Here is a 25,507-nt window from a genome sequence, read left to right as displayed (position 1 = left end):
TACACGTCCCTTAGAAATGTGGCTCTGTAATGTGGGAGAGGATGGGGGAGAGTGATAGGCTCCAACATCACTATAGCTACTTCCACTAGTGCAAAGCTTGAGGAAGCCAATTTTCAGACTTGTAGACATGCTGAATATTCTAACAGAATAAATCTGTCTTTGGGAAAATAGATGCTTCATTGTAACATGATTAAAATAGAGATCAGTTAGTTTTTTTTGGAGAAAGGAAGGCTTATTGAAAGGGGAATTATTTAAAAAAATAAATTTATATAAATATTTTCCTTTCCTTGGGAACCTGACTCAGCTGATCACATTATGACTTTCAATTCCTTTAATAATTATGAGGCAGCTACTATGAGCTATGAAGCAAAAATCTAGCAAGTTCAAGTTACTTGCCTAAGAAGAAAGAACTACTAAATGGAAAAGGTAGATTTAAATCCAGCTCTTTGTATTCAAAGTTCAGTTATTTCCATGATGATACAAGTTTAATTGATATCATACATGTTTTCAGGGTTTTTCACAGTCTTTACGATGATCATATTAATGAATTCATGATATTCTGTTCATAGTTATAGAACATCAATTAGGAAAGCATATACAATATCATATCAAAAATAGCATTCGTGTATGGTCCCTAATTACAACTGCATGAAAAAATGTTAGAAGGAAACTTGAATAATAAAAACAAAAAGATTTTTTCATAGTTAAGGTGATAAGCAGCTTCATTTCCTTGAATTTCTATTATTTTTGTTTTGCTGTTATTATTTTGTCATAAAGTTGTTTTTGCAAGAAATACTGATGTAAAGCAAACACTGGAATCAGACTTTCTTCCCCCATTTCATTGTACCTGCAACTTGTATTCATTTGAGAGGTAAAGAAAGGACTGTTGGTATTGGTATGCCTCATATTGAGTATATTGTCTTCACAGACAAGTTTATTTTCAGTTCCAAAAATTCTCTTCATTACTTTAACAGTCCGTAAAAGCCAAGCAAGACAGGTGCAGTTTCTTCCCCAAAGTGCTAATTTCCTCTGGGTGTGATATTCCCATTGCTGTGGATCAGTAGGGAATTGTAGGTCAGTAAGAAGTGTCAAGGAATACACACTTTTTTTTTTTAATGAAACCATAAGATATAAGTCCTATCAACTCTATGGAGAAATGAAGAGCTTAACACAAAGGTGAAACCCACTGAAAAAAAAAAAGCAAAATATGTATAACCAGGGAGGATTTCTAGTTTTCATTTTACATAGGAAAAGGTTGATAGGAACTGGGCTATAGCAGGGTAGAAGCAGCCAAACAAAGCTTACTTCTCAAGTGTCTTTTGATGTTTGGCAGAGTTGAAGTTTGCCTTCTAGGGAATAGGGAAAAATGTTGAAGTGCAAAAAAGACAAAAGTTAGTTAACTGTGGCCATGGTGACCATAAAGGAGATAGCACCTATCTGATGTAAAGTTATTATAAGATCATCTCTAGGACCTGGCCACTGAGTAGTCACGCCCACTGGGCCTGGCATGAGCACCCACCTCTAACTCCCCACCCCAGCTACCATCAAAGTTCATTCTTTGGGATTCTTTTATCTTTTCTTTCTTTTTTTCTTCAACCAATATATGAAGGCTCACTAGCTGCTAGATATTGAGATGGATATTGGAAGACTAAAAGCATATATAATCTTCCAACTTGTAATGCCTATAAATCCAGTTAGGAGACAGAAATTAATCAGAAAAATCACAAAAACAGAATATAACTCTGGTAGGTCTATTAAATTTTGCTCCCCCCCCCGCCCAAAAAAAAAAAAAAAAAAACCAAAACATTTCAACCAGGGCAATAATTTCGATAGGCCTGATCATGAAAGTCAAGGATGACTTCCCTAAGGAAGGGATGGCTGAATGAGACTTAGAAGATGAGCCAGCATCAACTGAATGAAGAGAAAGGAACAGCACATTCAGGGAAGGGAAAGGGAACAGCATGTGCTAGGGCCCTGGGTCAGGACAGAACAAAGTTCTAGAGGCAGGTGATGTGGAGAGGAAGGGTTACAAGGCACAAGCTGAAGCTGGTAGATGCCAGGGCTTGTAGAATCTTGAGAACCATGTCAATAGTCTTGTCTATATCTTATGAGCAATGAGAAACTGTGAAAGGTTTCATTATCAGATTCAGGTTTTTAAAAAAATCACTTGACTTCAGAGTACAGAATGGCTTATAGAAGGGCAAAAGTAATTCCTGGTCTTTTACAGTTTTCCAGGCAAGAAATGGTGGTTGGATCAGCATGGTAGCTCTTGTGGGTATGAGAGATGGGAACTTGGAGGGATTCATGAAGAACTAGGTCTTCTGAGTTAATCTCTACAAATTGAAACACACTAAAGTGGATGTTATGGTTTGTTGAGGTATCCCCCAAAAGCTCATGTGTGAGACAATGCAAGAAAGTTTGGAAGAGAAATGATTGGGTTATGAGAGCCTTAACCAAATCAGTGAATTAATCACTTGATGGGATTGAGTGGTAACTGAAGGCAGGTTGGGGGTGGCTGGAGGAGGTGAGGCAGGGAGCATGGTGTGGCTTTGAGGTATATATTTGTATCTGGTAAGTGGAGATCTCTCTTTCTTCTCTCTCTCTCCCCGCCCCCTCCTTCCTGATCATTATGTGAGCTGCTTCCCTCTGCCACACTCTTCCACCATGATGTCCTGCTTCACCTTGAGCCCTGAGGAATGGAGCCAGCTGTCTACGGACTGAGATCTCTGAAGTCTTGAGCCCCCAAATAAACTTTTCCTCCTCTACAGTTGTTCTGGTCATGTCCTTTAGTCACAGCAGGGAAAAAGCTGAGTAAAACAGCAGATGTAAAATATATAACCTTTTTCTGCCAGCGTATTTGTTGAAGACTTGGAGGAAAAGACACAGTGGGTGCTGTGGCTTGGCTCACTCAACTTCTAATCCAACTTCCCTCTAATGTGTCTTCACATAGCACAAGGGCTGGGAAGATAAGAAGAGCATTTCCTAGCCTTCCTTGCAGATAGATTTGCAGATGTGGTTTGGAGCACACCAATCAGAGGCATTCGTGCAAAACATGAATTTGGAAATGAGGTAATAAGGGAGAGCAAGAGGCTTCGGGGTGTATATTTTGCTGGTGTGGCTTGTAACAGAGGGGTATGCAGTTCTACCAAATCTTTCTGATTTTACAGGCAGACTCCTGATAGCAGTAGCAATCTCAGCAGCCTAACTTGACAGTGGCCTAGCTTTCTACATGTGGGCTCTTATTATACTTAGTATTTATAGCAGGTAATAGTATAGAATGTGCATGTGCTTTAGAGTTAGTACTTAAAGATAATTAAGTGTTAGCCTGACTCTTAAGGTAGTTTGGTCCTGAAGAAAATGCTATCTCATGGTTTAATGTATGTGACATGATATTCCTCTGCCTGTGCTGTTTGTTTTTACAAGTATGCTACTGGAGTACAACATGCTTAAAAAACTGGTTCTGTCTAATGGTTTGGTGAAAGCTATCCTATTGTTTCTAAAGCAATCTAGAACATCCCAGCAATTTTAAACATTGACAAAAATGACTCATTTAGAATTAGAATGAACTGTGACCTGTAGGTTCACCGATAGTGGTTGTGAACCAGGAAACCTAACAATGTGGCAACTTCCTCAACAAGGACAACTTTACTGTAATAAATATGAATTTTTGATCAAAAGTTAAAAATGTCAACAAAGACATGGAGGAAGTGACTCTTGGTTCCTAGTTCTCAAAATAATTTCTCCCTTCTCTGAACACATTTTTGGTACCTTTCTTAGGACATTTTCCATTTTTAAAAAACTTGTATTATAGTTATTTATATCCATGTTTGATCTGCCCCAAAGATGAAACTATAAAAGCAACGAGGGCAGGAACACCCACTGATTCACCTTTTGATCTCTTGACGTGCCTGCTAAGAATGGTTGCTTATACAAAGGTGGTAGTCAATCTATATTTAATCAAGGAATTGATGAGTTCTTGTGCAGTTCTTGTCGTGAGCTTACTAACACTTTTGGAAGACTGCTTCCAAGGTATTCCTGTGCAATGAAATGCTTTGATTCATTTTTCTAGATACAGTGAAGGAGGGAGATGAGTAGGAGTGTACAGCATGGGGAGAGGTGACATCACTGCTCCAGACATGGCAAAAAGAGGACCGCTTAAGACTGTAGGAGAGCCAGCCTCAGGGTTGTATGATTATGGTCAATATGTTGGAACTCCCTGGGCCTTGGTCCCCTACTCCTCTGTAAAAGGGGTTGATGAGGTGATGACTATAGTTCCTTCTTACATGTAAAATCGCTATTCCAGAAAATTGAAAGTATTAGAGATCTGAAAATCCTCTAGCTCTGGGATAGCAATGCAGCATCCTCTTACATGCTGACTCTTATCTATCAGTAGTGGCTTCCTGGAGCACTGTGTTGAGAAGGATTCAAAGGCCCTATCTGAACTTAGTGAGAAGGTCGGCCTTGACTTAATAATGTTGTCTTCCATGAGGCAGGGAAAGGAGCAGCAGCAAATAAGTCAAAATATGCCATTCCTCATCTAGCTCAATGCCTTCTCTTCTCGGGAAGAAAACGAGACAAGAAGCTCATGTTCTGAGCTTACCATGTGCCAGGCACCAAGCAAATGGTTTTTACACAAGTGTTTTTACTCCTAGACAATTAGCATTATCAGAAGCTAGCATTATTATGATTCCCATTTTACTGCTGAGGTTTAGGGAAGCACAATTTGCCAGAAGTTCATACTCCAGAAACCCACAGCCTTAAGCAATTGCTTATACTGCCTCCCAATCTGTGGGTTTTGCTAGGTGCCACATTCTCAGCCAGAGAACATCTGGTAAAATCTGGAGACTTTTGGTTGTTACAATTGGAGAGAAGAGGGTTTTCCTTCCAAGTAATGGGTGGAGGCAGGGAGGTGGTTAAATGCACAGGACAGCCAATCACACATCAAAGAAACATCTGGCCTAAAATGTCAGTAGTGCTAAGTTGAGAACTCTGTGCTAGGCTATGTGGCAATTGTTTTAGACAGATGATCAAACTCTGTAGACCAGTAGGTACAATTGCGGTCTCTACTGTACGAGTAGAAAAGGTAATTTCAGAATCAGGAAATAGTGATGATGTAAAGATAGGATCCCAGGTAGGCCGATTCTAGAGGCCTACACTCCATTATGATCAGTTTCCTTTACTATCAAAACACAGAAACTCAAGCAACACCTGCTCACCTATTTTGAGATTTCAGATGCTAAAAATGCTCAGCCAACTGTGAAAAATTCCCACCATGGTGGGAATGTCTCCAAAGATAAACAGTATTTGTCCAATAGTTCAAAGAAGAAGGGACTCTAAGAACTCTTACTATGCAACCATTGATCTTTAGTAGATATTCAGATCATTGCTTTAAAATGAAACTGAGGAGAAAGCTAATTTTAGGACATTAACAAGCTTTTTCAAGAATAATTAGCTCTACGTGGGTTTCAACTTTAATTTTTTCCCCCTTTTGATTGTAGGAGCTGAAGAGCCTAGAAGCTTATTTAGGAGTAGAAGAAGAAATGAAATTATGAAAAGACACAGTAAGGTTCCTTTTTTTTCTTGGAGGCAAGACACAACCTGAATAACTCTTGCATCCTGTCCAATTAACTGTCATAAGTACCAATGGGGGAAACACACACACACACACACACACACACACACACCATTTGAAAGAAACTGAAGAAAAAGCCAAGAACAGGCTGCTAGTTTAAACAAGGTCCTACAAATAAATTCCTTTTGGGCATAAGGTTTGTCTCCTGCAAAAAAAGAAAAAGAAAAAAAAAAGAAATGCTGATGGGGGAGGTGGATGTGAAGAGAGGAAAAGAAAAAGCAAAAGGAAATAGCTTGACTGAGGAAGAGGGCGGGAACTGGGACTGAGCGAGTTTCTAAAAGAGTGTTATTGGAAAAGAAAAGGAAGGTTGGCAAAACACAATGTGAGCAGCTGGGGTGGGCAACGTGCCTCCTTGAATTCAGCATGAATGGTTCACATGCCAGCCAGATACGTTCTTCGACCTGTGTTCCTCAGGTGTTGGGGAGTGCTTTAGATACTTCCGAGTCATTCAATTTGAAAATTTCTCCAACATAATTAATTCTTCGTGTGCCAACGCGGGCAGCATGACCGTTCTGCAACATCTCAACATCTCGGGATTCCCCTGTGCTAGACCGCTTGCCAGAGGGCCAGACAGTTCCAGACATTACGCGACGGCGAAGGTTCCAGAAAGCGGAGAACCAAGCATGATGAATAAAGTGCAGATAGCATAGCTGCAGGAAGAGCCTCAGAACCTTACTTTGGCGACAGTCTGGGGACTGGAAATGTGCTGGTGGAGATTGGTAACTGAGTATTCTGGAACCTGTCAAGAGCCCAGCCTAGCGAGCCACAGGCATTGCTCAGCTCTGTGAAGGAGGCCGGATAGGTCCATGGTAAGGTTAAACACCTTGCACTTGAGGTACCCTGTACCTGGGATGCTCTTCCAAAGACTGGACGCCGTAGATTCTTTTCCTACCTCAAGAATCTGCATGAAAGCTACCATCATACAGATCACCACTTTTGAAAGCTCTACATGGCCTTCATCCCAGTGCTAATAGTTCATCAGCATTTTCTTGTTTTTTAATATATGCATAGTCTCTTGTTCATTGTCTGCCTTCGCACTAAAATGTAAGATCCCTGAGGGAGGAAGCCTGGTGTGCCTTTTATCACAGGTGCAGGGCCACCACTGCTCCTAGCACATAGCAGGCGCTCAGTAAGTGCATTTTCCTTGACAACCCCGCCACCTGCGGCACCTGACGCGTTTGCACTCTGCAAACTGACCCCAAATTATCAGTTGCTTGCATTCGAGCTGGGATCAAAGGAGGCTGTGGAGCAGTTAAATCGGGTGGACTTCCCGGTCAATCAAGAAGCTCCTGCATTTCAAATTGCAATCGTAACGCACCCCGCCGCCTCCCAACCAAACGACCACTCTCTCCTCAAGCCTCTCCAGGCACCTAGGTTCGAATCTGCATGACTGCCTCTGTAGGCAGGGTTATAGTCTCTGAGCCCAGTGTCCCACACCAATTCTGTCCTTTGACACCCGGTACCTACCGTCCTCCTCTCATCACGTATTTTTTTTTCCATTCTTGGCTCCCTGCCTCAGTCTGACTTTAAGTGATCAGGTGTTTGACCTCCAACGTCCCCTGGAATCTTCTTTACCAGTGCCTCCACATCGGCCTCATTCCTCTCTCTTTTCATTGCCCGGAAACGACATTCGACCAACATTTGTACAACGCCTACGACGCGCAGGCACCAAGCTGGGCGGGCGAGAGCCCCCGCCCCGTCCCTCTAAAGCTTTCAACGCCCTCCGCCCTTCCTACTTGTCCAGGTCCCCAACTCCCTCTACGCTTCACGAAATTCGCCCGCTTCTTCCCAGGGCATTGCCCCACCTCGTTTCCCGGGGTGACTCCTGATTGGTTGTAGTGGGGGTTATTCCGTCGTCCCCTACCCTCCCCACTTGGCCCCGCCCCCAGGGCTGCCCGCAGGCCCCTCCTCTTTGCTCCCGCCTCTCGCTGGCTGCTCAGACTAATCGCCAGGCTGCGCGCTAGAAGTTCTGGGCAAAGTACTGGGAACTGGTAGCGTATTCTCATTGCCAGCGAACCTCCCCGGAAAAGGGACCTCAGCGCCAGACGGCCAGTGCGCAGCTAGGCTCTTGGTCCTGCTATCAGTCCTCAGTGGCGGTCGGCGCCCGTGTCTCCTAGGCTGATGCGGCAACTGTCAGCTGCTTTTTGCAGGGCGACTTGAGGAGCTGGGTTTGCCTCCTTCCTGGTCTGTGAGCAAACCCTGGAGCGGGGCACCGGGGGACTAGGCGGTGTTCCCTGCTGCAGAGCGCGCAGGTAAGCGGTGGGGAATCTGCTTGAATGGAGCTGGAGGGTGGTGGGGGTCCGGCGGCGGCGGCGGGTACAAGAACCGTTGCAGTTTCGGGGTCGCTGCCAGTCCCAGAGGACCGCAGTGTGTTTCCTGTTGTCTGGGTAAGAGCCATCCAGTGGGACACACCTGAGACAGGGAGATCGTTCTTGGTGTCGGCTGTAGCCCCCCCCCCCCTTTGGGGGGACGGACCCAGGTGCTGCCTCTTAGTGTTCTGTCCCTCAAGGGACAGCTTCTGTGTGATTGACGGTGAGAAGGAGCTGAGCGCAGGGGACTGCGTGTACTTGCTGGAGGATGCGGCGCAGAGAAGCTGTCCCGGGGAAGGGCCAGGCGCCGCTCCGGAGCTAGAGGCACAGGAAACCTGTTTAATTGGGCCAGTCGCGAGGCTTTACCACATCCGCGAGTTGGCTCGCGGCCTGCAGACCCCGGCGACGCCCCACCGCCTTTCCACCTCGGCTTGCTTCGCTCCCCAGTGCCTAGGTTGGGGACCAACGGCCCTGGTCCCTTCGGACTTAAAGGTGCCTCGGGGAGCTTTTGTAGCCTCTGGAGTCGCTGATGACACTGCCATACATCGCCCAAATAGTTCTTAAGCCAGGCGCCCTTCCTAGACTCACTTAACTGAAAGGGTTGTGAAGTTGTCACTTCCCATGTGCCTGGGAACTATGCTGAGGCGTTGGAGTCTCCATAGATGTTGCATTAACCCCGCAGGTTTTGATTACTGGGATGGGGCCGTTTAAAAATACTATATTTTAAATTATAGCTGCTAAAGATATACTTTTAGCAGCAGAAAAAAAGCACAGGTCCAATATCTATCTGATCATCCACAGTCCACCCTCAAGCATCATACAAGTTGAGGTCCCCCTTCTGACCAAAGTAGACTAGCCAGGTAGGCCTGGGCTGCAGTGCATCCAGGCTAAATGACCTTCTCCTCCACCAACTCCAAGCCACCCTGTTTGCTATTCCCTCCCTCTCTCTCTCTCTCTCTCTCTCTCTCTCTCTCTCTCTCTCACCGAAATGATCTTGGTTTGTTTACTGCCTTCCCTTTTGAGAATGTAAGTTCCAGGAAAGCAGAGACCTTGTCAGTCTTGTTCATTACTTAATCCTCAATGTCAAGAACACTGCCTGACACACGGGTTTCCAGTACATTTTTATGGAATGAATAAGTGAAAATTTCTCTGTAAATATGAGAAAAGGTGATTTCTTAGCTGATGGTGATTCTCTTTTTTTTCTGTTGGGAAAATTAACAAATAGCAGTAACTACTGTTGAAGAGCAATAGTAGCTAACTTCCAAGATTCATATGCTAGGAACTTTGTGTAGATTATCTCATTAAACATTACAGTAGTCTTATTAGCTAGGTATTTTTTATTGATGCATTACAATCACACATAATAGTGAGTCTCATGCCATATTCATATATGCATTTAACATGTTTTGATCCTCATTTCCCAATACCTTCCCTTTTCTTCTCCTCCTCCCTCCCCTGATCTACTTGCTCTACATTACTGAACTCTCCTCTATTATTATTACTATTATTAATGTAATTAGTACTATATGATTTTATTTACAATCAGCAGGATTCATAGTAGTATATTTTGAACCAGATGGAAAATTAAGGCTTCATCAAGTTAACCAATTTTCCCAAAATCATCCAGGCAGAACCAGGATTCTAGCCTATTTATTTTCTCTTTGTTGTGCTGGGCCACTTCCAAGAAAACTAAAATATGGTTTCCACCATTACAGTCAATAGGCATTTAGCTATTTATTTATTTATTTATGGCATTTAGCTTTATTTGTAACAAAAGCTATTGTCAGCCAAAATATTTGTTCTTTTATCTTTGAGCTATATTTTCAATAATAACTAATAGTTATGTTGTAGGCCAGATACTACCCGGCTGCCATAGGCTATATTATCACATTTAATCATCATCTTCATAGACAGTGTTGTGATATTATCTCTGTTTTTTAGGTGAAGAAATTGAAGCTAGGTTCAGGAATTTGCCCAAGGTCAATACTAAATTGCTGAGCTAGATTTTATTAGTTTTTTGGACTCTAATCCCTTAGCTCTTTCCACTAAATTATTATGTCTCTTGTCCTACTGTTTAATTGGATGTTAACTCATACTCATAGAGCCCAGTGATAAATTGTATTAAAGCTGTCTGAAGTTGGGCTGTAAACTTTCTGGTGGCAATATCAAATGTCTAGGTGTACTGTTTTCTGAGTTGTTGAGATTCTTACTGCCATTGATTTTTGTGGTTAAGTGTATGGTTTGTGGGCCTGGTAGATTGGAGGCTTTTAATAGGGAGGAAAGGAAATCTTCCTTTCACCTAATCTAAAGAGAAATCAGATTGCTTTTACCCACTGTGGTAAATGAATTCTGAACAGTGGTGCTTTTTACCCTTTAGGGGAAGTATTGGAAAGCCAGCTAGTCTCTCATTTCCCATATGGAGAACAGTTAGAGACCATTAATTCTGTAGCAGCCTTTTAGTAAAATAGAAGCATTTTAGTGTTTTCTGCTCTTATGTTGAAACTGAGGGTGTAGAGAAGTTGGGAAAGAGTGTCATGGTTACCACCCAAAGGGCTAATGGCAAAAGAGGGTATGGGGAAGGAAGTAGAGATCCCTTTTCCTTCTACTTCATTCCAACTTTGGGGGTTAGTACAATGTTTTTCCTTGTACCAAGGTCTGGATAATCCATTTTTATTTATAATGTGCTTCTCAGCAGTACTGTGGTTTCTGATTTGTCATTTCCATTTCCGGAGTGCTCCAGGGAGGGCTGGCATAGAATGCCCATGGAAGGTGAAGGGGGGGTGTGAGACACTAAGGAAGATGGAAGTTCTTAAGAGCCTTAATTGTCAGTTGTTTTTGTTCCCTGCAAATTTCTTTTCTATCTGCATCTACTTATTTGTCAGCTTTCTGGCCCTGTCTGGAAACTTCTTTCTAGACTTTCCAGTTACTACTATTGAGATCACATTCAGGTCAGTGTCTTGCACATGGCTTCTTTTCTACCCTATCTGTATCTTAGTTCTGCCTCTTAGGGACTTTGCTCTGCTCTGACATTGCCTATAGTAGGATTTTTCATACCTTTCTCTCCTTCATGGCATGCATGATCAGATAAATTCCTTAAGTACTAAAATATTATTTAAAAATTATTGGGTGGCTTATATAGTTCATAATAACAGCAGCAACGGCCGCTGAACTTTCATGTGCTAGATGCTAGCCTAAATGTGAATTTGTATTACTACATTCAATCTTGAGAGTGACATCAAAGAAGGTGCTACTAGACCCTTAGTCTCCAGATGAGGCTAGGGAAAGTTAAGCTTATGTTCACTTGTCAACCAATAAACGTTGGAGCTGAGACTCAAACCCTTAGTGCTTTTCTGTACCCGTTAAGTGGACTCCTTGGCCTAAAGTCAGGATCTGGCATCCTAGGCTCAGCATCAGCCTTTACTTCATCATTCTCTCAGTCTTGTGTCAGTACAATCTGAACTTCATTCCCAAAACATTTTGCCTTTGTCCATGCATTTCTGTTGCCTAGAAAGCTCACACTCTCTCTCTCTTTCTGAAAACCTAACTCTTTCAAGGCTGAACTCATAAACTACTTCTGCCATTATAATTTCTCTGAACATTAAAAAAACATGAGTCAGAGACCCTTATCTTTCATTCTGAACAGAAATCAACTCAAAATGGATCAAAGGCCTTGGAATCAGACCAGAAACTATGCAACTCCTAGAAGAAAGCATAGGGTCAACACTCCAGCATATAGGCACAGGCAATGACTTCCTCAGTAGGACCCCTAAAGCTCAGGAAATGATGCCAAGAGTTAATACATGGAATGACATCAGATTAAAAAGATTCTACCAGCTTAGTAAATAAGAATATGAAAAGAGAACTTACAGAATGGGAGAAAATCTTTGCTAGCTACTCTTCTGACAGAAGATTAATATCCAGAATATATAAAGGACTGAAAACTTAACACCAAAAAAAAAGACTCAAATTAATAAATGGGCAAATGAATCAAACAGACATTTCTCAAAAGAAGAAATACAAATGGCCAACAGATATATGAAAAACTGTTCAACATCGTTAGCAATTAGGGAAATGTAAATCAAAACTACACTGTGACTTCATTTCATAGCAGTCAGAATGGCAGACATCAAGAACACAAACAACAATAAATTCTAGAGAGGATGTGGAGTAAAAGGAACACTACACTGTTGGTGGGATTGTAAATTAGTACAGCCACTATGGAAATCAGTGTGGAGTTTCCTCAAAAAACTAGGCATGGAACCAGTCTGACCATAGGACTACCTTATGCCACTCTCAGTGTTTATCCGAAAGAATTAGTCATCATACTATAGTGATACATCCATATCCCTGTGTATAGCAGCACAATTCACAATAGCCAAACTGTCGAACCAGCTTAGATGTCCATCAGCACATGAATGGATAATGAAAATGTGGTATACATACACAATGGAGTTTTATTCAGCCAGAAAGCAGAATGAAATTATGTCATTTGCAGGAAAATGGATGGAATTTGTTAGTGAAATAAGCCAGACGTAGGTCAAGGGTCACATTTTTTCTCTCTTATGTAGAAACTAGAGAGGAAAAAGGAAGAGAAAGGTGGGGAGGAGTGTCATGAAATTCAAAGAAAGAACAATAGAGAAAGGTGACCTAGAGGTAGGAGGAGGGGAGAGACACAGGGAACAAGTGCTGGGGAGTGATATTGGCCAAATTATATTGTGTGCATGTACAAATACCTAACAATTGATCCCACCATTATGTACAATTTATAATGCACCAATAAAAAATGCAGAAAAAGAAAAAATATGAGTCAGTCCTTAGTTCCGTTTTTTGATTACTGAAGGTGTCCTTCAGCATTTTGTACCTCCCCTCCTCTTTCCTTTTGCTTAGTTTTTTATTCAAATGAACCCACCCCTATAGATTTTGCCCTGAAGGCAGAGGAAATGTGTATCATTCATGTTTCTATCCCTCCTATCACTAGACTTAGTGTTCTACCCATAGTAGGTACTCAATTTGAAAAGAATATTAAATAATTATATTTGGTTTCATTCTGTTAGGAAAAAAGTGGTTAGAATATTCCATTTTTGTTTTCTGTTTGTTAATCCACAGTACTTTAAAGTCTTCATCAGTTTATGATGAAGTAATAGAATTCCTGATTAAATCCATGGAAAGCACTTATTCTGGTTGTCCTCATCTTTGGACTATGGATATATTGTGAGGGAATCACAAATTCTTATATGTAACAAACATTGTAGAATAAATATCTTGCAAATAATATGTAGTACATAGTCAAATCTGTGGTAATGCTGTTATTTAAAATATATTAAAACTCGTGTGAAATTCAAATGAAATTTTTGTAAGTGTTTGATCAATTGATTAATGAGTATTTTACATTTTTCACTAGACATATAAGATCTTGAGATCTCTCTGAATCAGCTTTAGCTTTTGGCTTCATAATCACCACTTATCATTGATTCTGTTTTTTTCCAGTCTTGTTGAACTAAATGCAGCAACCCATCCCTACCCCCAGGGCCATGCTGGATGGGCTTTGGCCCCATAGTTTTTGCATGATCTTTTGTCCTTTTCATAATCTTTTCCTCTTCACCCATATCCTCCTGGTTCATTTCCTCTCCCATATCACATTTTAGCATGGAAAGCAAAATGCAACCTGTAGGAACCTTCCTCTGCCTCCTGCTGACTTGGAGTTGGAGAATGGCCACTGTGTTCTGTGCCTACCCATTTAATGCATAGCAGTCATTGTACTGTTTTGTAATCAACTGTTGGTCATTTGTCTGAATCTTGCCCTAAACCACCGTTCTTCTTTGGTTATTTTTACATTCTAGTGATCTTCTTTGGTTATTTTTAATTTTTTTTTTATCTGCATAGGCCCTACTTCCAAAGTTTCTGGACTTGGGGTGAGGAGGGTTGGTAACTGGAATTTTTTTAAAGGAGTTTTATCATTTTGATCAGTTTTATAGCTGGATACTATTCTCTTTTTTTAAAAATTTTTTTTCTGTAGGTGTAGATGGACAGCATGCCTTTATTTTACTTGCTTATTTTGGTATGTGGTGTTAAGGATGGAACCCAGTGCCTCACCCATGCTAGGCAAGCACTCTACCACTGAGCCCCAGCCAGAGCCCCAGCTGGACCGTATTCTATTGTGTGAACATAACATACTTTATTCTTTTACTTTTGATAAGTAATCCACATATCATATAATTCACTCATTTAAAGTATATGATGCAATGATTTTTAGTACAAAATCAGAAAGTGGTGCAGCCATCACCATAATTGACTTTTGAACATTTTATCACCCTACTTTGTATCTGTGTGGTTTGCCTATTCTATAAAGGAAGTTATATAATATGTGGCTTTTTGTTTCTGGCTTCTTTCACTTAACAGATTGTTTTCAGGGCTCATCCTTATTGTAGCAGAAGTTAGTGCTTCATTTATTGTGTGTGTGTGTGTATGTGTGTGTATATATAAAATAAATATACTAATATATAATACAATAATATATAAATATATAAATTATAAAAATATCATGTTGTATTTACCCATCTGCCAGTTGGTGGAAATGGTATTTTTTTTTAAAGTTTCCCTGAGTACATGAGCTAACTCATACACAATCAAAACTAAATTGGAAATTCCTTTGAGTCCTGTATCTTGGAGCTAGAACCATGCCTGGCACAACATAAATGTGTAATAAATACCTGAATCAATAAAACATTTTACTAAAAATAGGACTCTTATGTTGGGATTTTTAAAAACAAAATCTTTTTTCTTCTTTTTCCTTGTGATGCTGAGGATCAAACCCAGGCCTCAGAGATGCTTTAAGCAGGCACTGTACAACTGAGTTACATCCTCATCTCTAAATCTTATCATTAAAAATAAGTCCCGAGAGTTGATTGCTTAAATCCCAATTTGAACAAACCAACTGTTTCAAAACAAACCAAAAAGAAATAATCAAGGAAATTTATGAATATGGATGGAATGCTACAACTTTTAGAATTTGCTTCAAAGTGGTCCAGGGGTAGGGAAAAATGATGGAGGAAACAAGGCTGTCCATGAGTTGATGATTGCTGAAGCTGGACAACATATTCTGTAAATTTAATGCCCTTCTTTATACTGTCCATAGGTAGCCCATGGCTACGTGTGGCCTTTGAGCACTTGAAATTTGGCTAGTAGTTATTGAGAAGTGCTATAAGTGTAAAATACACACTGAATTTTAAAGATGGGATGTAAAAAAGAATGTAAAAACATCTCAATGTATTTTGTTGATAAAATGTTGAAATGATATTTTGGATCCAATAATATATAAACAAACTAATTTCACCTGTTTCCTTTTACTCTTTTTTATTCGGTTACTTTAAAGTTATATTTATATAGCTTGTAATACATTTCTATCAAATAGTGCTGTTCTGTATTTTGTGTGTGTTTGAAAACTTTCATAATGAAACGTTTCACAAATCAAAGACATAGGAATTTGTTTAAAGAGTCTCCTTTGCAGAAGCTAAGAGTAGGTGGGCTATGACCGTCCATGCTCATTGATGGACTTATTTTATCTATGTGAAAATGTTTTACAATAAATGGAATAGTAGCTTAAAAATAGAAGAATTATTCCATTGGTTATTTATCTAATTCTTTTGTATTGAAATTGATGAAATATTTCCTTCATCTTGGAAAAGTATAGAAAGTTGAGTGGTAATTTCATTGTATGTAGTCACATAGTTGAAACTGAATTTCTCCTGAAACTGAATTTCCCCTGGACTAGCTTTATTATTGCCTCTACCTAAGTAATCTGTTGTTTGTTTGGGGGCCTGAATATGATTATTTCTAAACTGCCTCAGACCCACTTGAGTATGAGTGGAATGTGGTTCTTTAATAATAGTGAGTAGATTTAAAGCTGAAAAGCAAATTGTGTTCGAATAAAATTTATTTAGATGAAAATTATGTTGCTATGTGGATATCTACATTTACTCACAAAATAACAGCAGGAACAGGAAACCTAGTTCTCTGAGGGGCTGAGGGCTAGATGAACAATCTTGGAGGGTATTCTCATCTGTGATTCTGACACTGCGAGAGTGGAACTGAATTGAATATCAGCTCGAATGCCAAGCAGTTGCAATGCACAGCTCCATGAGAGATCAGCAGAGGGTCACAGTCTGTCAATATAAATAGTTTGCTATTTTTTTTTTTACTCTTTACAGTTAAAGTTCTAAAATCTTTTTTTAAAAATGTTACATGGTCAAACACTTTTTTCAATATTACATTTCTCCATTTATGTATTAAAATGTACTAGCATTGATTCCCATCCTTGTTTCTTGTCTTGATAGCAAATACTGTAATATTCTCAAGAAATTTAAAATTGTTTAAGCTTATCAAAACAATATTCCTCTCCAAATCATTGGTAGCGGGCAGTGATCTGAAATGCTCAGAGGGAAAAATTAATATATATAATTTGAATTTCACAAATACCATTAAACTTGAAGTAAATGCCTCCCTAGAATCAAAATATGTACTAAGATTTTTGTTCATGCATTTTATAGCTATTTGTTGAACACATGCAAAATGCCTGGTACCAGGCTGGGAGCAGGGGATACCATGATAAATTAGAGGCAGAGTCTCCCTTCAAGGACTTTATAGTCCAGAAGGAGATAAGAGATGTTAAACAGAGAATTCATTAATTACAATTGTGATATGTGACTCAAAGGGAATGAGTCTGGATTTTAATTGAGACCCCAGGGAGAAAAGTTCCATTTTTTTTCCTTTGGCTTACGATTCAGGCTGCAAGAATCTGCATAAAGAAGAGAAAACAGGACGTGACTAGGGAATCCTCTGGGGGGGGATGAGATGAGCAGAGTCCTGACCTTTTGTGTCTCTCTGGGGATTGCAGGAGGCCATGTGGAGCTGGGGAGGAGGATGGTTTTAACTCCTCTTCTAAGAGTTTGAATTGCTTCCTGTGATGCTATACACAGGTTTGGTTTTTTGCTGATGGGAATTGAATCCAAAGCTGTGTTTGTATCACCTTTGTAGCTGACTCTGAATGAGATATAACAACCTGTTCTCTGGTATAGCCCTGAAAGTAGGTGGAAATAACTCACTGGCTCTGATTCTAGCAAAGCTCAGTTGTCTACCATCTGAGGTGAATTAGGGTATTTGAAAACCTGAAAGAATATAGGGGAAGCTCACTTGAGTATTTCTCACAGGTTCACAGCTGCTTCGAGCTAATTTCTAATGAATATAGAAGTAACAGGTTTGTTTCCTTGGAGCTTGTTGGAATCATTAGGGAATGGGGAATCTTCCTGTCTTTGAAGGTGATGATGATAATTATAAAGAACAACAAAAATAACAGTGAAAGCCAGTAACCGTTGAGAAACTACCATGTGTCAGGCTGAGTGCTTCATTAGATCTTCTTATATAGTGGTGGTTATCATTCCAGTTAAACAATAGACCAGAAGTTGGGGAGTAGTTGCTCTTTGGCTTTCTGACACCCATTTACCCTCCTAATTTCCATTTGAGAAATCACTTCTTGCCTCTGGACACAGTCTGCTAGGACCAGAACAAGGAGTCTCATTCCCTGCAGCCATGGGTAGCCCTGTGTCCAAGATGTTTCTTTTTGGACACTGGGACCAAAGCCAAGGATCTTGGAGATTCTGTAGTGAGTAAGCATCCTGACTAGACTGTTTCCAACTGTATACGAATGGTCTGGCTTTGAGTCTGTGGAGCTGTGTCAGAGCTTGCCTCGAGCTTCTTGTAGTTACTTGAGTTGATATTTTTCTAATACATTTTCCTTGGTTTTGTTTGCCAGATTGGTTTTCTGTTCCTTCCATCCAAAGAAGCCTATCAAATGACTATAAAGGGCTAAGTAGATTCCCTGTGTTCACAAAGAGAGCAAAATGTGTGCATGCATGCTCGCGCGCGCGCACCCCCCCCCACACACGCACACCCACACAAAACCAAAGGAGCTCAGGAGCAGTGGGAGATACTTTTGCAGAGAATTGGACATTTGAGCCAAGTCTTGAAGGACACACAGGATTGAGATGAAGGAACATTTAGAGGACTTAGTAGAAAGGACATTTCTAGGCAGAAAGTGTAGGATGAGCCAAGGTATAACACTTTAAGGATTAATGAACTCTCTAGATTGATGAGTGGAAGGATTGTTTAGATGGGAAAAGTGACAGAACGTGCACAGGAATGAAGAGGTAAGTTGGGGCCCAACTGAATCTCACAGTATAAGTCTAAGGACCATTCTGAACAAGGAAGTGACATGATGGGAGCTTTCTCAGAGGAAAGTATTCTGGTGATGCTAGAGAACATCAGAGGTTGGGAGTACAGGCACAAGGTGATGACACCTGAATGAGGACTGTCACAGTGGAAGAAGAAAGACATGCAATACTGAAAGAGTAGAACAATAGCCTCTAGGAATAGGGACTGGGAGAGTGGGTTGAGGGAGAAGGGAAAGAAAGATGATACCATTTTGGAGATTATTGTGTTGGTATCATCAGGCAAAACATAAAATTGAAACTTTATGTCCCACCTTCTACCAAAATGAATTCCATGAGATAAAATATTTCATATTAAAACAACTAGGAAAAGAAAATAGAATCCCAGTTTAATAATAATGGAGATAGAAAATTCTTTCTAGATATGACACAAAATCCAGAAGGTATAAAATAAAAGTTTGATTCATTTGAACCTTTGTAATTTTTATAAGGCAAGATTTTTTTAGCTATGTCAAAAATGTAGGAAAATAATTGCAATTTGTATCATAAAGATCTACTTTCATCAGAATATTAAAAAAACTAACAAATCAATAAGAGAAAGCTTATTACTCTGGAGGCAAAGAATATGAACATACAGTTCACAGAATGGTATAAAAATATCTCTTTAACATATTAAAACTTTAACCTCATAAAAAAGAAATGCAGGTCTGAGGTCATGGCTCAGTGAGCACTTGCCTAGCATGTGTGAGGCACTGGGTTTGATTCTCAGCACCATGTATCAGTAAATAAAATAAAGGTCCATTGACAACAATATTTAAAAAAAATATTTTAAAAAGAAATGCAAATGAAAACTTTAGTAAGATGCTATTTTCCACCATCAGATTGGCAAATATCACAAAATGTGATTACAGTGTTGGCAAATGTTTGAGGAAATAGATATTCATGCAAAGTGTATGAATTGACCCAAGGTCTGTGGAGAGACATTGGTGGTGTCTTTCAAAAATCAGCAATAACAATTCTAAGAATTTTATCTGATAGATATGCAAATGCACAAAATGATATATGTGCAAAATTATGTATTTCAGTGTTTGAACAAACAAGAATAATTAATTTACATCAATAGTTACTAGCTAATGATGATGCAGTTAAAAATAAGGTAGCTCTACATAGGTACATAGATAAGTATGATATACATATAATATATACAAAGGTATATATGATATGTACCCATTTGTTAGAAATATATCCACATACAATATATTTTACATGTATACCTATGCATGCACATGTACATGTATTTAAAAATATGCCAACATACACATAAAGCTGGTGGGCTTAAGCCAGTTTACACTGCTTAAGAGGATCAGTTGTGGTTTCTATTTCCAAGCTGGTGTCTTGAGTTGGTCTTATGAAGTCAGTTGTGTGGGCATACTTACACCATAGATCAACCAACAGGACCAATCAGGTTGTTTTGTTTTTATTTTTTCAGCAAGTAGGTTGGTAAACTTTTACTAGTATCTCTTGAAGGATGTACAGGAGATGGGTAACTTCAGATTCCCCCAGGAAGAGTAGTAGGAACTGGAGGACAGGCAAGAGATTGAAATGGTACGTTTTGAATTTTGTTTGAGGTCAGTATGTTACTGAGGTTAAAATACATGTATTAAATAACTTCAGAATTTCAGGTCTCTGTCTGCATTATTTATGGCACCAATGATTACTGTCAGGGAAAATAGAAAGATGAGAAGATCTTAGGGGAAAAGAATGTTCTGGTTTTGAATGTGCTGAGCTTGAAGTGCTGTCGAGGGGAGATGTCCAGCAGCAGCTCAGGAGAGAGGTGCCACTGTGATCAGTGCTGGGTCAGCAGTTTGGCTGAAACTGTGACAGTTGATGTTTCCAAGGGAAGCCCAACCTGTACAACCTCTGGGGCAGCTTCCAGGAGAAAACGGGGTGTATGCGGCATCTTGGGGAAGGTAAACTAGGAGATAGGCAGGGGAAGGGTAACTAGCCACACAGGCATTGAAATCATAAGATCATTACCATGGTTTTTTCATATCATATCTACTAAAAGTGAGACACTACTTTCTATTATTTTTGAAAAAATATCACTGATTTAACTCTCACAACCACTCTTTGGACTGTTTTTGTGATAACCACTGAATTGGGGTGGGTTGTCATTCCACACAATGAAGCAGAAATATCCTGGGAGGGATATTAGCAGAGTAGGATTTCGGAATGTTGTACAATATCAAAAGGTAGAGAAGTTGGGAAAGAAAGATACTTCTGGCGGAGGGGAATGATGAGCAGAGACAGAAAGTGGGTTATACTTTGTGGTTGGAAGTTAGGAATTGCTGAGGACCTGAAAGGAGTGTGTGGCCAGTTAGCCACCAAGTGTTTTGAGCAAGGGGTTATGTGTTCATTGGTTTAATGAGTAGACAGATACAAAAAGTAAATATTGTTATTACTGAAGCACTTACTGTATGGTCACTGGGGAGAAAAAAGATGGTTGGAGACAAGAAAAATTACCATAAAATTTGACATAGGTAATGCAGATGGCCTAGGAATACAGGCATTTGTAGCCTCTGAAAACAGGTGCCATGGGCTACTGCAAAATCTTGGCTGGTGTTTTGACTTAAGCTGAACTTGCCTTTGTGGCATTGTAGTATCTTTGTAAGTTATGCAGTAACTTTTGGAATGGAGCTTACTCTCTAGAACACTATGACAGGGAAAATAAGCAAAGCAGAAGTGAATAAAGAAACGATTATTTGTTGATGTAGTTTTTATATGTATGATTTATTTATGAGTTGTGCCTGAGAAATAATGATGCTCCTCACAAGGCACATGGGTGCCCTGTGTTTGTGCTTAGAGGGACACTGTTTGTACCAGTAGCTCTTCTATCTTATAAGCATACATATCCACAAACAGAGTATAACATTTCCCCCAGATAGTTTTTCAGCTCAGATTTTCTTTAGCCAAGCAAAGTCTTAAGTTTATTGTGTGTGTTTAAGGAATGGTATCAATCATAAGGTGTGAGAAAGAAAGAGGATAAAGGTCGTGCATGGCCTAAAAACATGGTTCAGAAACAGGACTGCATGAACCTCTGTGCAAACCCCCGAGTATAGGGTACTCCTGACTTGTAATTCCTGTTTTTCTAGACTGCAATCCCACAGGCCAAAATAGCATTCCAGTTTGCTTGTTACTTTGAGTTCTGCATTATTTGTCCCTTGATTAAGGGACTAGAAGTTTCTCTCTCTCTCTCTTTTTTTTTTCCTTCTGGCACCCAAAGGTCTTGTTTTTTTAGGTGTATGTGGACAGATGCAGCTGGATATTTATATAAGACAACTAACTGCCTTTTCTAACTCATAGATTGCCACTTTGGTCTGAAAAATGTGAGAGACCAGAGGACAGAATGTGGGAATTTGGGTTTTCTCAGTGTGAAATGTGTGGTCCCAACAGGTGCCATAGTTTCTTCATTGCTAAGAACCTTCCATGTTCTAAGATGTAAGGGACTTGGATCTTGCCACAGATGGTTAACTCACCCTGAGGTTTAGCAGGTCATGGATGTGCCTACATCCCTGTGGATAGTGCTGCATCTTTTTAGTCAGATGTTAATAGATGTGACAGGGACTGTACAGGAAATAAGAACTTGCTGGAGGAATGGGACCATGTGAATAGGACATGAGGTGATAGGTGTTTTGTGGGCAGATTTCTAAGCTTCAGCAACACCAAAATGCCCTTGAGGACTTGTTAAAATACTAATTGTGGGTCCTACCCTGAGTTTTGGATTTAGTGAGTCTGGAATGGGACCCAAGATTTTGTATTTCTAATAAATTCTCAGGTGATCCAGAGAATCTTTTATTTTGAATAGTATTTCCAAGTCCGTAAGTCACTTTAGTAGGCTTTGCTTCAGCTCTTGTTTGGAAGTGTGCTCCAAAGGCTCATGTGCTGAAGGCTTGGTCGCCATCCTGGGACACTGGTAGGAAGTGGTGGAACCTCTAGGAGGTTGGGCATAGTGGGAGGAAGTTAGGTCATTGGGGGCATGGCTTTGAAGGGGATATTTGGAGGCTGGCCCCTTTCTCTATCTCTTTTTGCATCCTGGCTAACACAAGGTGAATAGTCTTCCTCTGCCACATGCTCCTACTGCTCTGCCATAGGCCTAAAGCAACCAGGCGAAGTAAACATGGACCAAAACTCTTGAAACCCTGAGTCAAAATAAACAATTCCTCCTCTTAGGTTGATTTTTCTCAGTTGTTTTGTCACAGTGATGGAAAGCTGACTAACACAGCCTCTCAAGACCACAACTGTGAGATAGGCAAGACAGGTATTAACTTTGATAGGCAATCGGGGAAAATCAGACCAAGAATAAGTTAGTGACTTACTCCAGGGATCGGTGACTGAGCCAAGACTTGTATCTAGACTTTCTTACTGTAGATGTAATGTTCCCCCCACATTTCCTTTAAAGCTGGTAAAAGGCTTAGAGCTAATCTGCTCTGAAAACACTCAAAGCTTGTCCAGGTTTGTTTGTTTTAGTCACACCTTTCCAACACAAAAAGAGCTTTTAATTTTAGAATGGTTTTACTGTTACAGAAAAGTTATGAAGACAGTACAGAGAGTTCTAATATGCTCTAACCTGGTTTTCCTTATTAGTAATATCTTACATTAATATGGTACATTTGTCATGATTAATGAACCAATAACAATGAAGTAAAACCCATACTTCATTTAGATTGCCTTGGTTTTTGCCTGGTGTCCTTTGACTATTCCAAGAGCGCATTTAGGATTCCACAGTATGTTAGTCGTCATGTCTCTTAGACTCCCCTTAGCCGTGACAGTTTCCTGGATGTCTTAGCTTATTTTGTGTTATAACCTTGTACCTGGGACTGGGTTGTTTGTGAAGAACAGGAATTTTTTCTGCCACAGTCTGGAGGCTAGGAAATCCAAGATGAAGTCACTGCCATCTGGTATGGGCCTTCTTACTGTATCCCTACATGGCGGAAGGCAGAAGAGCAAGCCAGAGAACCCACTCTTTCAAGTCCCCCCTCTTTTCATGGTGGTGTTAATGTAATAATGAGGGCTCCATTTTCATGGCCTAAACACCTCTCAAAAGATCCACCTCCCAACACTGTAGCATTGGGAGTTAAGTTTCCAACACATGAATTTTAGAGGATACATTCAGACCATAGCATCAGACTCTCCCTCTTTTTGGTGATCTTGACAATTTTGAGGAGTATCTTGTAACTGTCCCTCCACTTGGATTTGTCTGATGTTTTTCTCATCATTAGAGTGGATTACAGGTTTGAGGGAAGAAGATCACATGAGTAAGGTGCCATTCTTGCCATGTCACATTGAGGATTTATCCTCTCATGATATGTTTTCATGTGCATGCTGACTTTTATAATCTTGTTGTGGTAGTACTTGTTAGGTTTCTCCAGTGTAGAGTTACCCTTTCCCTCCTGTTTCCATTCTTTACTCTTTGGAAGTAGGTCACTGTGCACAGCCTATCCTTAAGGAGTGAAGTGTTAGGCTCCCCATGCTTGAGGGTGGAAGATCTATGTAAAAAGTTATTTAGATTCTTCTTCTGTGGCAGATTTGTCTATTCTTTTCTTTTGCATTTATTAATTTTTCCATTACGCCGTATTTATAACAGTATGAACTCATGGGTATTTATTTTATATTTTGTTTATAATGCAATAACATTTATTCCTCAAATCGTTCCAGCTTTGGCAATAGGAGCTCTTGCAGTTGACTCCTATGTCATTTTGACAGAGCTCATTATTGTGGATTTATTTTTTTTTAAGCGTGTCCTTACTTTCTGGCACTATAAGGTAGTCTGGGCTCATTTTGTATAGTTCCTGTACTAGCTCTAGAATCATTTTGTTTTTAATGTTGACTTTGATCCACTTAATCAGTCTTACTATCCACTACATACATAGTTTTACCCACTGTGAAAAAACACAGTGAAATGCCACTCCTAGTTGACCAGGATCAAGTCCTCTGGACTTCTAGACCTGTGCCCTTTCTAACACTTCATACTGGCAAATTCTGGGCTCAGGACCAGCTTCTGCACACTTCTACTTCACCCAGGTCATTTTCATAGACAACCAAATGTGAAATCTACTAGATGTAATACTGCTTAGCTGGGGCAGATGTCAGCAAAAGGAGGCAAAGGGTACTGACCAGATTCCTCAGGGAGACTGCAGTAGCAAGTCTGTGAATGGAGTTTTGTAATGATGAACCTGTTATAGACTCACAGAATCCAACACAATCTTCTTTTTTGCTCTTCTCGTTAGAGGAAGATAAATTCAAGAAAGAAGTGAATTCAAGCAGCAAAACCCTCAAATTTCACTTCATCCTGGGAACCACAAAGGCAGAACTGAACAGACAGGTTTTTAATGTCCTTAAAGCTTAAAACCACTTGGTATTAGGATCAAGTGTAAAGAATCAGTTATGCCAAGAAGTGCATTTTCTTCTGTGAGAGAAGAAATAATGCAGTCCTCCAAAGGCTCCTAAAATTCAGGGAATAATAAGGGACAAAGTGATTTCATATTCATTTCTCAGAATGTTCCATTTCAAAATATTTTAATTTTTTTAAATAACCGAGACTGGGAAATCTAGCTAAAAATTCCTGTAAAGGTTTTTAAAGGAACTTGCAGCAATAATATCTTAAGACATTTATTTCCAAATGACAGAAATGCATCGAGCATCAGGACAATTAAAAAAAAATGATTGGCTTTGTTTTGTAAAGTTTAAGAGTCTGACTAACTTCAGGCAGAGCTCATATTATGTTCAGAGGCTCATATTATGTCTTTTGTTTCTCTCTTTTTAAAATTTATTTATTTTAATTAGGTACATATGACAGAAGATTGCTTTTGGATTCATTGTACACAATTGAAGCACAACTTTTAATTTCTCTGATTGTACACAATGCCACCTCCCAACTCATTTCTTCTGGGTCATTCCTAGGCAGCCTTGTGCATGTGGGTATGTCTCAGCCACTACTGTTCATTTCTTCCATGCTGAGCAGCTCCATCCCTTTTACAGATGCTTATTAGCTCTGATGGCTTCTGCCTGGGTCATGCTCTTAAATCTGAACTGGTGGTTGGGGCCAGGATATCAGGGTTGCCACTGGCCAGGCATGGGTCACATGCCACTTGTGGAACCACAGAAAAATTGAGGTGCTGATACCAAATGGGGCAGTTGGCTTAGCAGACAAAACTGCTCTGCAGAGTTGTGAACACCTGAGAACATACTCAGCTCTGATGTGATCCATGCTTGCTTATTGAGTCCCTTTACCAAGTGACTCATTTTGTGGACTTCTGAGTTCTTCTAGAGAGACTTCCTAGTTA

The 25,507-nt window shown here is 40.0% G+C and overlaps 1 protein-coding gene and 1 long non-coding RNA gene across 11 annotated transcripts in view; one reads left to right on the top strand and one right to left on the bottom strand.

Annotated features, from left to right (window-relative positions):
* Positions 1–427: 427 nt before the first annotated feature.
* LOC131424914 (uncharacterized) lies at positions 428–7,416 on the bottom strand. The gene is made up of 2 exons (XR_009228556.1): positions 7,100–7,416; positions 428–1,050 (listed from the first exon to the last, which is right to left on the bottom strand). It is a non-coding gene; the product is annotated as an uncharacterized LOC131424914 (long non-coding RNA).
* Positions 7,417–7,550: 134 nt separating this feature from the next.
* Osbpl3 (oxysterol binding protein like 3) overlaps positions 7,551–25,507 on the top strand; it is a 187,037-nt gene continuing 169,080 nt past the window's right edge. For all 10 annotated transcript variants that reach the window (XM_046463529.2, XM_046463527.2, XM_046463528.2 and 7 more), the window contains exon 1: positions 7,551–7,884. The gene's annotated coding sequence lies outside the window, so the exon portion shown is untranslated. The remainder of the gene's footprint in view (positions 7,885–25,507) is intronic.

Source organism: Marmota monax, unplaced genomic scaffold (genome assembly GCF_021218885.2).
Source record: "Marmota monax isolate L192 unplaced genomic scaffold, Marmota_monax_Labrador192_F-V1.1 WCK01_AAM20220418_F8-fsc00057, whole genome shotgun sequence".
NCBI lineage: Eukaryota > Metazoa > Chordata > Mammalia > Rodentia > Sciuridae > Marmota > Marmota monax.
Note: the sequence above shows the minus strand (reverse complement) of the source record. Positions and strands in the feature narration are given on the sequence as shown.